Genomic DNA, 13182 nt, shown 5'->3' with positions numbered 1-13182 from the left:
GATCATTTACTGTCTGCAAGCTTCAAGCACAAATGAATAAGGATCCTCTTTACTTTGTCCCACAATGTTAGAAAGGTAAGATGAAGCCTCGGGGCATTTCCCATGTGCAAAATCTCACGCCCATCCTAACGTAGTCTTTACTATCAGGTAAATATTTTGGAAAATGATATTCTTGGCGTCACACAGAGAAACACCCAAACAAAGCAAAAGTAATGCAGAAGGCAGTTTCATTTGGTAGAAAGGATACATGGCAGCCCTGTTTGGGTTAGCAAGCACATGGGAGTTGTGGGGAGGCTAATTATGTCACTTAATTTTCATTCTAATGTGGGCGGTGACTGTGTCTCATCTGGTGAGGGCTAATTCATGATCTATGCAAAGGAAATGAAGGGAAGAGAGGAGGAGGGCTGGGCTGTTCTGGCTCATCAAGTTCCTGGGAATGTCACACAGGGCCTTTATGCAAATGAAAGTTTAACCAGGTGGGGGTTAAAGATTACATACACACACACACACACACACACACACACACACACGGGAAGATTTAGGAAATATCGGTCTTGGTTACACTAGCCACATTTGGTTAACTGTTCTCATAAGATAGTATCCAAGATATCCAAGATGACTAACCTTCTGTTCACTGATCATGACTGGCAGGAATGAAGTCAAGAGACCATGCATCTCAAACTGACTATCAGACCACTGAAACAGTGGACCCAAAGAAATGGGATGTCCCCCTGGAATCTTGGTGCTGGGAGAAGGAAAAGGCCCAGCCAGTGGGGGGAGTTTTATCCCCTGGAAAGAGATCTCACCCAGCTCTGATAACTTGTCAGAACATTCTAGAACGAGACTGCGGTTCAAACAACAAGAGGTCACAGGGAGCACGCCTGGCCTGAGATGGCTTAGACTTGATTATCCTGGGCCCTCTATTGAAACTTCAGCCTCAATTCAGGAGCCTAAAGACAAGTTTGGGGAGTTCCCTGGTTCTCTTTGTCCCCCTTTCCAAAGAAATTCTTGAAGAAATCTCCTTTTTCTGCTTTCTACTATTTTTTAGATGATTTTAAAAACTAACCTATTATTTGTGTGCACATGTGTGCGCCCACATGAGTTTCTGTGCACCCTGTGCGTGCAGGCTCCCCCAGAGGACGGTGCAGATCTCCTGGTCCTGGCGATGCAGGCAGTTGTGAGCCGCCTGATGCAGATGCTGGGAACAGAGCAGAAAGCTTAACAACTGGACCATCACTCCAGCCCCTCTCTGCTTTCCCATTTTAACTCTTTTAATTTGCTTACTGAGGAGATTACCAGTTGACACCCAGTGCAGATTCAACGCTCCTTCCTATCGTTGGCCCTTCTCACTTCTAAGGGATAGTGCCTGGCTGTGTATGAATGGCGTGGGAGCTCACAGCAAAAGCGTGTGTCTGCTTTGTGACATTTTCGTGTCAGCCCAGTTGTGTCCAACCACCACTGTGACAGCCCATGGGAACTTGTGGGGTACCCCAGCCCCACCAGTAGGTCCCCATTGACATCCTGATGAGCCTGCTCACCCCAAGTGTTCCTAGCATGGGGCTTCCGAGTGCTTTATGTTCTCTTCCTTTTTATCTTACTCAAGATTCAGTTGCAAAACCCTCAGCTACCCTTAACTCACTTCTGTTTTTCATCTCCTTCCCTTTTTTCCCAGTTATTCCTGATATTTGAATTCTTTATTTTTACTGATTTTTATTGAGCTCTACATTTTTCTCTGTTCCCCTCCCTGCATCTCCCCTCCCCCCTTAACCTTCCCCCAAGGACCCTATGCTCCCAATTTACTCTTAGTTCTATGTGGGCAGAAAATAACTCTGAGGTCCCCAGAGCTCAGTTTCTTAACTTGCATCTTGTTCTCTCTCTCTCAAAAAAAAAAAAAAATCCTTCCTGCAGAATTTAGTATGTGGGAGAGTTTTCCATATGAAATAAGTTTAGATAAATCTGCCATGATGCAGTTTGTTCTGGGATTCCTTTGGAGGAATGCTGGAGGCTCGCAGGGCATAGATGTCTGAGACAGATGTTGCTGAAGCCATGTTAACTCTGTCATTTACGAGACAGGCTACAAGAACAAAAACCAAACCAAAACAGTGTCTCAAAAGGAGCGGACTGCTGAAGGCCAGAGCAAGAAACATCACATCTCAGAAACCTCACCAGGACAAACAAGGGACCAGGGCTGGGACTGTGACGAGGGTGTGGGTAACTACAGGAAATGGATTGCTAACCAAGTCACTGTAGCAGATTATGGTCGGCTGGGGAACGGGGGGTCAGAGTTCTTATTGGTCTTGAGGGACTGAATTCAGTCAAGAACCAGTCTAACAGAAGTTGGTTTGGCAAAGGAGTGGTTAAGTTAGTCTAAGCAGAGCCCTCCAAAGAGAGATTGCCGTGGATGTCCCAAGATGGACAGCAACCCAGTGAGTTCTTCATGAGGATTTTAAAGTTTCTCACTATGTATGAGGTGAGTGTTAGAGCATCCAGGCCCTTCAGGCCCTAAGCACACAAGCTACTGGGAAGCCCTGGAAACTCTACTGTCAGGGATCAAGGCAACTTGAGTTATAGCCACAGCCACACGTTAGTCTTGTCGGTCAGCTCAGCTCTCACACCCAGCTGCTAACCCTTTTGTTTTCCTTCCTCTGGGCACCCATCCTCCCTGTTTTAACATGTGTTTTTATTGTAATTTAATGACCGGCAAGAGAGACCTCCATAATGGACGGGAATCCAGCATCCTCTTTCTTGGGGAGTCCAGTGTTAACTCTGCTGAGATACTTAGCAGCCGTTCATCCACTTATTAATCTACTGAGGTACATATACTACAGGATCCAGTGATCCTAAATTCCACATTCACTGGCCGCACTCCACCCCTCCACTTGCCAAAGGTCTCTTCTACCTTCATATAGCTCTGCCCATAGGCTAAATATGTTTCTTCATATTTAGTAAGTCTTTCTTGATTGATTTTTATACCGAGCTTCATTTTCTTTTCTGTTTTGATTTTAAAGGGCAGGATTATATAACCCAAGCTGGCCTTGGGTTTACTTAATGTAGCAGAGGCTGACCTTTAACCTTGAACTCCTGGTCCTTCTGCCGTTACCTTCCAGCTGCTAGGATTACAGGCAAGTGCTACTGTACCCAGTTTCACTTCTATTTTCAAAGGTGGGATTTATTTTTATTTAAGTAAGAGTGGTAATTGTAGTAAATACGGGAATTGTACTTTAAATCAATCAACTATGTAATTAAGTTATATTTAAGCAGACGTGTGGACCACCTTGCTACTTGGTGGTGTGACCACAAGTGGTATCTTGCTTAAAAGCAAACTTTTAATAAACCATGGCTGAGTAATTCTATTTTTTCACCAACACCCATCTCCTAATATGTAATGAGCACAAGGAAAAATGAGGCTTGCTGTTTCTGTCCTCAGTTTATGATGATAATTGAAAAGACTTATTATCATAAACTTCTTTTTTTGAGACTTGTTATGGTAGCTGATATTGGAAATCTGTCTCAGAAATTTTTGGCCCATCTTTCTTTTTTTATTCTTTCCTTTTCTTCCTTTTCTTCAGATGTGTTGAGTCTTTTTCTTAATTATAATAGCAACCTATGTTTAAGAAAGTTTGATTTCTAAATAAGAGGAAAATTTAAACAATTTATAAACTGTTTTCTTTGTTGCCATCTTTATATTTACATATGGAACTTTAAAGAAACAGGATAGAGGGCTGGAGAGATGGCTCAGCGGTTAAAGGACACTTGCTGCTCTTGCATATTCAGTTTCCAGCATCCCCATCGTGGCTCCTAACCATCCAGTTCATAATAACCCCAGTTTTAGGGAATCTGGAGTCCTTCTGATCACAACAAAACAAAGTCATAAGATAAAAATAACGAAATCTAAAACAAGAAAAAGCAGGACGGTAAGGAAACCCCTACCGTTGTTCTGTAGCCAGGAACAGATCATGAACCTCTTACACCTTGCAGTGATACATGGTGACGGAGTATTTAATTATTCCTTTGTATTTACTATAACTTAAGCAGTTTCTTAACTGTTACAGGCGGAAGGTTTTAGAGTTTCATTGTTACTAACAATGTCCTGATTAATACGTTCAGGTAAATTTTGTTCCTATTTGTAAAATCAAAGACGCTTTTATTTTACAGCTTAATAACAGTTTGATAATTTTGGTTGTTTTTTTAGGCTAATTAGTAAGTGAAAAAATAGTAGTTTTTAAAATTTGAATTTCGTTGTTCACTAGTCAGGTTAAATACTTTTTCAGTTCCAGTGTTGAAATATGACCCTTTATTTTATTTTTTTTAATGAAGATTCACAGGCATTTGCTAAAATTAAAAAGTAGTTTAGTTTTCCCTGTTATAGTACGGCGCATTTTATGGCTTCTATTTTTCCCTCTATTTTAGAGACGTTTGGATGTAACACCCATGAGATTACTTTGTGTCATGGAGGGGAAAGCCAGACTGAGCCAGGGAAGACGCACCCACTGTGGAATGCAGGGGTTATGAGGCACAAGCTCGTAATCGCCCCTTCTCTCTGGGCTTTAAAAAGGAAAAGATGAGTGGCCTCCTGTTCCCGGGTTGGTCCAGACAGAGACCATATTGGGCACAGGGAAATACAGGGTGGCCTTTCAGATATTTTAAATTTCAGAGTCTATAATTAGAAAACACTCTAATTTTTTTATACAGTTTTACCCCATCACACCTATCCTCATTAGTGGCTCATCTCTTTTCCTTTCTCCTCTTTCCTTTTTCTTATTTTCTTAAAAAAAAAAAAAGAAAAAGAAAGAAAGAAAGAAGAAATCTCAAGGTCTCACGCTGGAGCCCTGGCTGCAGTTCACCTCGTAGACCAGGCTGGCCTTGAACTCAGATCTGGTGCTGGGATTAAAGATGTGCACCACCACGCCCAGCTCTGCCCCTCTTTGGCCTACGCCTGTAGGCACATCCTACACTCTGCCTCTGAGGGTTTCAGTGCCACGCTTGTGTGTCACACTTCTAAAATGCTGTCGTCTCTCCCTTTCCATTACCTCAGGGACGTCTGATCTTTTTTTGCAAGACATTTGTTACTTTGTTTATTGAGACAGGGCTCCCTTGGTCGCCTTACTAATGCCCTTGTCTTAGTGTCTTATGCTGGGCTACAAGCATACACCACCAAGCCCACTTTAAACATGTGACTCTTGGCATGAGTTAGTGAAGAAATATTGGCATATAACCATCAACTCTGCCAGGCCTTGTTCTAAGGGCCTGTCTAAAAGGCAGTTGAAAGCCTAACAGAGCCTCTTGTGGTGCTTACAGCCTCACAGAGAGGAAATAAACAAATCTTATCTTATCTACCAATTGACCAAATAATTGCTCTCAGAGAACTACAGCACTAGAATTGCATTCATAGAATTTCTTCTACGTTAATTGGGAAGAAAATGCAGAGTAGGGTAGAACAAGGGGTCCCAGAAGGCCTCTTTAAGGAAGTAAAGTTTGTCCGGGGATGCGCAGGGTTAATGCCATAATGCCATTCCCACGGCAGAACGCTGCACATCGTCCCTGTGAATGGCAAGTAGAATATTCTATATATGCTTTCTATAGCAATATACCACGTGGACCAGAATGAAAATGAGCTGCGGTAGCCATTTACATATTTACACCCTCGGCAATGTTTACCATCTGCACCATTTCAAAATAACTAGGAGGGGGTTGGGATGTTTGTGAAAACACACACACAGACAGGGACACAGGGAGGGAGGGAAGGAGGGTGTGTGTGTGTGTGTGTGATAGACAGAGGGAGAGAGAAAGAGAGAGATAGGGATTTTGGTTAGCCTGATTTGATCACACTGTCCACATGTATTGAAATTTTGAAATTCCACAGGGTATAAAAATAGTATGTTCAGTCTTTACATTGTAGTTAAGTAGAGAGATCAACAGCATTTTACCTTAAAAGAAAAATCTTAAATAGTCTCTAGAACTTAGCTATGTTAAACGGGAAAGGCTGACAAACTGGGACAGGGTTTCCTCCCAACTTTATGAAATAGTCACGGGGTTTCAACACATCACAGTGTCTATACAGTTCAGGGCTGTCTGAGGGAAGACATTGCTTTTCTTATGATTTCTATTGCTGAAAGAATCTGTTTCAGTTTACAACTCTCTGGTCACACTCCATTGCTGAGGGAAGTCAGGGCAGGGACCTGGAGGTGGGAGCTGATACAGAGGCCGTGGAGGGGTGCTGCGTACTGTACTGGCTTGCTCCCCATGACTTACTCAGCTGCTTTCCTGTAGAGCCCAGCACCACCACCCTAGAGGTGGCACTGCCCACATCAACCATCACTTTTAAAGCACATACTACAGGCTGGCCCACAGGCCAGTCATACCAAAATGACTCTAGCATGTTGTCAAATTGATGTAAACACTATTCAGTACAGACTCCTCTTTAAAAGCTGAGACTTTTTTTTCTAACGATAATAGAAATTTACAGAAAGTTCTCCTGTCATCTGATTTACGGTAATGCATGTTTTAACTACAAGAGTTTAGAACCTGAGTGACCATACCAATACGGAATACGTTTCTGAGTTGTTTGATCCCAAGATGCTTCTCTTCCAGAGGGCAACTCTCAGATCTATTAGATCTGGGTACAGAGCGCTCTTCTGCCTCGAGGCATGGAGTGTTTCCCCCGGGCTGTATTTCTGTCATCTTCCCTTCTTAGAGGATATGTTTTTCTATCCTGCCCTGCCTCCTCCTGCTCTGACTGTGCAGGACCATGGCTGTGGGAATGGAGGCGAGGGTGAGCAAGGTTCTCTGTGTAGTGCTGACTGTGACATGCCCTTGGCTTCTCACTCATCCAAATGAAACCTCTGATGATGTCTTAACAATGGCAACCTGGCCTTCACCGATGCTCAGGCCTCTTGTGTTGAGATCTGCAGGACTGTGTTAAACCTAAGTGTAAATAGGGCTCCTCTGAAGTGTGAGGAGACCTTCACACACCTCAACCTGAGCCCAAATTGTAGTCATTTTGTAAGACTTTAGGAGTAGCCTGCCTCTATACTGATTCTATTCGTTTACCAAATCCGTAGGCGCTTTACCACATGCTCAGTGCTCTTCCCTTAATATGAAGTCCTTCCATTAAACCAATTCTTTTAAGGGCCTTGTCAAGTTTGTATGCTTACCGCCTCAATCCATGAAAGGACACTAAAGGCTCATGGCATTAGGTCTGGCATTCTTCATGCCCAGTTCTCCCTCGGCTGCCTTTGTGAGCAAGAGCTCCTGTTATGTGTTCGAACAACTACATTCCCTACTTGGTAACAGTTCTTTACTGATCTGAGTTCTAGAACTTACCTGACTCCTATGTGAACTTGTCTGTGGCCCATCATCTTCCAAAGAAAAGTCTCCAAATTCTGTGGCACTCTATCTTTTCTCAATGTAACGGTGTACTTTGGGATGGGTACATGATTTTGGCATGGTTACCCACACCCAGTTTGACAGACAGAAAGTGCCGTGCTTAGCTGTGTTGCTGAACAGAACTTGGTAACAATCAGTTGAACAAGCTGACGATATTAACTAATAGAAAACACTGTGTTGTACACGCTTTTAATTATGGGTCAACTTCTTTGTCCACAGCACAAGAGCAATCACTTGCTTTTGTTTGACTTATCTTGGCTGTCTAAGGAATTCAGCGAACTCTATCCACGCTCTAGAACTCTTCTGAACTGTGAGGAACCTCTGAAGTGTTCAATGTGCAGACCTGAGTTCTTAGAAAGGTCAGTGTGGACTTGGGAGTCAGGAAGCCCCAGTGTAAATGAGTTGATATCCTGGTATAACTGGTGATGACCTGGTGTAGCTCTGCTGAGAGTCCTGGTGTAGCTGTGTGGATATCTGGTTTAGCTGTGCCGAGAGCCTGGTGTGGCTGTGCCAAGGGCCTGGTGTAGGTATACAGGTACCTGGACTCTGTAAACTTTTCACCCTCAAGTGAATCTGAACTCCTCAGCACAGCTAACACCCTAACTTTGTGTTACTACTCCAAGGGAGCACTCAGTTGTCTGCCACAGCTGATCCTCAGGAATAGCTTGTGGCTAAGACCCTTGAAGCTCAACTCCCTACCTGGACTTCTTAAATTAGGATTAATTTTATTCTTGAAAGTTAAATTCGGTACAGAAATCTTTCTGTTTGCTGTCTGGTCTTTTGGGCACAGAGAGACAGGGTTTCTCTGTGTAGCCCTTATGTCCTGGAACTCGCTACAGAGTGAGTGGCCTGTACCAACTGTGTGGTGTTTATTGCTACAAATATGTAGTATTGACCTTGTGGGAATTCAACTCTCATTGGCCCATGTAATCCAAGCATAATACTGTTTTCTTAGAGATGGAGAGATGTCTCAGTGGTTAGAAAACTTGCTGGAGCTGGGCTATGGTTGCACATGCCTTTAGTCCCAGCACTTTGAAGGCAGAGGCAGGTGGATCTCTGTGAGTTCAAGGCTAGCCTGGTCAAGAGCTAGTTCCAGGACCTGCTTCAAAGCTAGAGAAACCCTGTCTCAAAAAACAAAACAAACAAACAACAGCAGCAACAACAAAAAACCCACTCACTGGCTGCTCTCCCAGAGGTCCTGGGTTTGATTCCCAGCATCTACCTGGTGGCTCACAGCCTTCTGTAACTCTAGTTCCAGAGGATCTGATGTCTTCCTCTGACTTCCACAGTCACTGAGTGTACACAAAGCATAGACATACATGCAGGCAAAACACTCCCGCATTAAAAATAAATAAATTAGCAACAAAAAAAATCATTAAATTTTTTTTTTCCTCATCAGTTAAGGTTCATTGTCCTACACAGCGTTCTGTAGGCTTGTTTGTCTTCTGTAAAATGCAGACTAATTCTTGGAATATTGCTAGGGTTAGAATGCCTGTATGGGTTGAGATTAGGAACGTATTTCTCAATATCACACAGTGGTGCAGCCTCCCCGCCTGTATGGTAGCATCTGTCCCCTGGAAGTTGGGTGAAGAATTTTTCTACAGTTACTTACTGAATGCCGTCTGTTTGCCAGATGCTCTTTTCAGTGTTGGGATAAGCAGTGAGCCAAACAGGACGTTCCCGTGGTGCCTCCATCCCTAGCTGGGAGCAGGGAGGCACAGAGAATTGGTTTTGCCTCGGGTATCCTGGGAACAGTCCCTTCAATATGGCAGATAAACCCGGTGGAGAGGGAAGGGATCAGTGTCTGCCTTGGAAAATAATGCAGCCCTGTGCTGCAGATGCTGCAGATTTCAGAAGTTCATGAAAAAACGACAGAGAAAAAGATAGGTCTTCATCAATACAAGTTGAGCTGAAAAGAAGAAAGGTTACTTTTCAGTTATACTATTTTCATTCCTCAACCTCTTGTCAGGGTCAAAAACATCCTTTCTAGAATGCCTAAACCAAGCAAATGAATTTATGCTTCATCTTGTAAAAAGTCTGCAGGAGAGGAAGCCATGCTGTAACTTTCCTAATTGTATGTGGAGCGAGTCTGACAGAGGAATCCTGATGACACCTGCTAACCGCAGCCACAGAGCCATCCTTGGGGCAGATGTACAAGTTTGCCTGTCCCCCTTTGGCTGGTGTATTAGTTCCTTTTCTCTTACTGTGATTGAACACCAGAGGATTTGGGCTCACAACCGTCCATAGTTACAGGGCATCCAGCATCCTCTTCTGGTCTCCATAGACTCTGCATGCACCTGGTGCACAGACATAGATGCATAAACAAAAAACAAGAGGTTAAGAACAACAACAAAATGCCAGCATTTTAAAAATTTCATTTTATTTACGTCGGTTGATGATTGAACAAGCATCAGGCCCCACAGGTGCTAAACATTACTCTACCAGTAAGCTGCATCCATAACCCCCAAATTTTTAGCATTTCTCAGCCTTTTGGCTAAGATCAAACGAAGAGTTTGTTTTCTGTACTCGAGAGCAATGGTTTCGAATGCTCGGCTCTCATTAGTATGTTTTTGCAGATTATTGGCAACGTTTCTTGTTGCTGAGAGCAAATGCCAGATAAGAAGCACATTAAAAAGAGTTTATTTTAGTTCGAGGAGAGATAGCCCAGGGAAGACGCAGGCCCGGGAGGTGACTGGTCATGTTGTGTCTGCAGTCAGAAGGGAGAGGGAGGGAGGAAAGAAGGGGGAAGGAAGAGGAGAGAGAGAACTAGTGATGGCCCAACTGACTTTCTCATTATTCAGTCTGGGGACCTCAGTTCATGTGGTGGGGTCCTCAGAGTGGGTCTTGCCTCCTCAGTTCTGGAAATACTGTCACAGATACACCCAGAATCTTGTTTCCAAAGTGATTCAAAATGCAGTCCTGTTGACAATGGAGAGTAACCTTAGCGGCTGACATCAAATAGTACTCGGCTGTTGCTTCTTCTAGGGGTATGGCAGTGGTCTAATTCCTTGTTGCTGAGTGCCCAGAATCATATTTGGAGGTTTTGAAAAATTTTGAAAAATGGAGATCATCAACCCCCAGGTCCTGTTATTTCTGAGGCAAAGCCAAAAAATATGTTAGCGTGGCCTTGCTGGGTTCCCGAAGATCCAGACTCTCTTTCCAGCCAAGTTCACTTGCCTACTGCTTGTAAACATAATAGTCCCTCCCTTCTGCATATACCATCCCTTCTGTCTCAGATGAGCCCACTCTTAGCTAACCGGACTCCTCTTCATCCTTCAGATCTGAGTTGAGAAAGTCTTTCTTCCCAGAAGACTTCTGAACTTTCCAGACAAGTTGTGTCCTTGGCTTTGTGTTTCTAAAGCCCTGAACTTTTGGTTACTCAAATAATATCTTCGTGTGATAGAAAATTATTTAGTTTCTCAACTATTCTGTAGACTCTCTGAAACACAGGACTAAGGCTGGCTTGTTCACCTGGCCATCATGGGCAGATGCCTAAATGAAGGTTAAATACCTTTTCTAAATGAGATGGTTGGGGGCCATTTAATTCTCAAGGTACACACACCATACACTGCTTACTGTCCTAGACGGCGCACTGTGTACAAGTGATGATCAGGGATCCTTAGTCAATCAGAGGAATGAAATTCCTTTAGAGTTTTTATGGAACAGGTACCAACACATTCATGGGTTTAAATTCTTAGGTGTCAGCAGGCAGACTCGTTTCTCAAGGTCCAGACTCTGACAATCTGAAGACCCGAGCTTTCAATACCATGTGAGCCTAAACCTTACATGGTTAAGGACTTTAAAATGTTTGGGAAGTATTTCACATTCTTTAGATCTTGCAAGTAATTATAAACACAGCCCGTTTTGGTCATGGCAATACCTTTTTCTTAAATATTTTATGAATTTTTCTTTTAAATACATCTTTGGAAAGAACACTCTTTTTGGAGATGATAAAGATTTCACACGATGCTTGAGATGGTCAGACCTAAACATATAATGCATGCAAGCAATGCTGAACAAATTTAGCAGTCTATATTTACATGGCACAGGAGGTGTTGGGGAAGTTTATGTGATTGATATTTTAAAATTAAAAATAAATTAAGAAAAATTGCAAAATAAGTCTATACTTGCCTAGCTGTCAAAAATAAAGTAAATTCATATTACTCTTAGAGTGTGTATTAGTGCCTACGGTGTGAAGCACACTGAAAACACAGTATCAGGATGAATACTATGTGGTAAGAAGAAGAGAAACTTCTAAGGTTGCTTTTTTACCCTTCAATCTAAGAATGTTAAATAAGTTTAGAATACAGGGCTTTCCCAAAAAGATTAAGCCTACACCTTACTTTGTTGTATTTATAGTAGGTATGTTCACTGAAATGTAAAAACACCCAGAATACTCAAAACGGAAAATTAAAAATAGAGGGGGGAAAAAGCCATCCATGTATCTGATACGTATGTTTTTCAGCCCCCCAAAAATTTTGTTTTTGTTGTTTATCGAGACCTGGCCGTAACAGTCCTGGCTATCCTGCATTTCACTCTGTAGACCAGGCTGGCCTACCTCTGCTTCCCGCGTGCTGGGATCATTAAAGACATGCATCCATACCATGCGGCTAAAACAAAATAAAACAAACAATTAGCAACTCATTTCCTTTGAATATTTAAATATAGAAATAACCAAAACAGAAAAAATAGTGGCAGAATGAATGTGATCATATCTCATGGTATTTATGTGTGAAATTCCCAATTTAAAAAAAGGAAGAAAGAAAATTACAGAAAAAGGCTAATATTGTTGGAGATTTATACTAGGAGTCTAGGCTTCTAGCTCAGAGTGTTTGGGGGATGGGAGAATGGAAGATTCATCCCAGGGCTTTGGATGCTGGGCAGACAACTCCCTGTGTCCCCAGCTAACATCCTGTCGGTTTGGATTCTTAGCTTCTGTAGGAGCCCAAGTACATACACCATTCTGAATTCGAAGATAAATTAGTAAAATGACACTAGCCAGCGGTGTCATCTTAATTGTATTTGAGGGTGAATTCTCTCAATTCTGAAACTGATTATTTTGCAAGCCACAATTCTTGATATAAGAAAAAAAAGTGAAATAGTTTTCTGATCTGGAATATATACTACCAAATGAGTCAATCTTCTTACAAACAAACAAACTGAAACCCTTGTTGATTATGAGGTCAGAGTCCCTGACTCAGTGCTGTTAGGGAGTGTGTTACATGCACTGAGTTCCTAAGAGGGAAACTCACTTGTAAGGGATGACGGATAAGTAACTTCCTGACGCTTAGAATTCCATTGTCCTTGGATGAGCAAGAGTCCTGTAATGACCTTCCAATCTTCCCTTTCCTTCGGCCACAAAGGAATGGGTGTGTTGTCTGGTGGGGTGTACCTCAGAATTCTCTTGACCTAAAAGGAATGGATGTAGAAACCTCCACTACCAGCAAGGAGAAGGGGAGAAAAAAAATGTCAGGGTTAAGCATTAAATCAACAGCGAGTGTGCAGCTGGGAGAAGGTCACCCCGAGTAAATAATCAGCCCGCGTTCAACTGTACCTGGACTGAGCAGCTTTTCCATTGCCAAACATAAACCAGTAACTAGGCAACCGTGACTCGCACACTCTGAACACTTCACGGCGATGAAATGGCCAACCCCCACGCTTCCAGGAAATGCCCTTTTCAGTCGCCGGGGACCAGGGTGAACACTCACGCTGCACTCAGGTGACCCTTAGCTTGTTGATGGGCAGGGTTTGAGAGGTGTCACCGTAGGACAAACACAGATGTGCCTGCGAAGGAAG

The 13182-nt window shown here is 42.9% G+C and overlaps 1 protein-coding gene and 1 long non-coding RNA gene across 8 annotated transcripts in view; one reads left to right on the top strand and one right to left on the bottom strand.

Moving 5' to 3' along the window:
* The window catches only part of Sgms2 (sphingomyelin synthase 2), a 69091-nt gene that overhangs the window by 18242 nt on the left and 37667 nt on the right, over window positions 1-13182 (top strand). For 3 of the 7 annotated variants that reach the window (XM_050146548.1, XM_050146697.1, XM_050146850.1), the window contains exon 2: window positions 7606-7745. The exons of the other annotated variants lie outside the window; for them this stretch is intronic. The gene's annotated coding sequence lies outside the window, so the exon portion shown is untranslated. The remainder of the gene's footprint in view (window positions 1-7605; window positions 7746-13182) is intronic. 7 annotated transcript variants of the gene reach the window in all.
* LOC126504629 (uncharacterized) lies at window positions 9955-13142 on the bottom strand. The gene is made up of 3 exons (XR_007592671.1): window positions 12639-13142; window positions 11945-11996; window positions 9955-10305 (listed from the first exon to the last, which is right to left on the bottom strand). It is a non-coding gene; the product is annotated as an uncharacterized lncRNA (long non-coding RNA).

Source organism: Alexandromys fortis, unplaced genomic scaffold (assembly GCF_014885135.2).
Source record: "Alexandromys fortis isolate MF-2015 unplaced genomic scaffold, M_Fortis_MF-2015_v1.1 scaffold_19, whole genome shotgun sequence".
Taxonomy (NCBI): Eukaryota; Metazoa; Chordata; class Mammalia; order Rodentia; family Cricetidae; genus Alexandromys; species Alexandromys fortis.
Note: the sequence above shows the minus strand (reverse complement) of the source record. Positions and strands in the feature narration are given on the sequence as shown.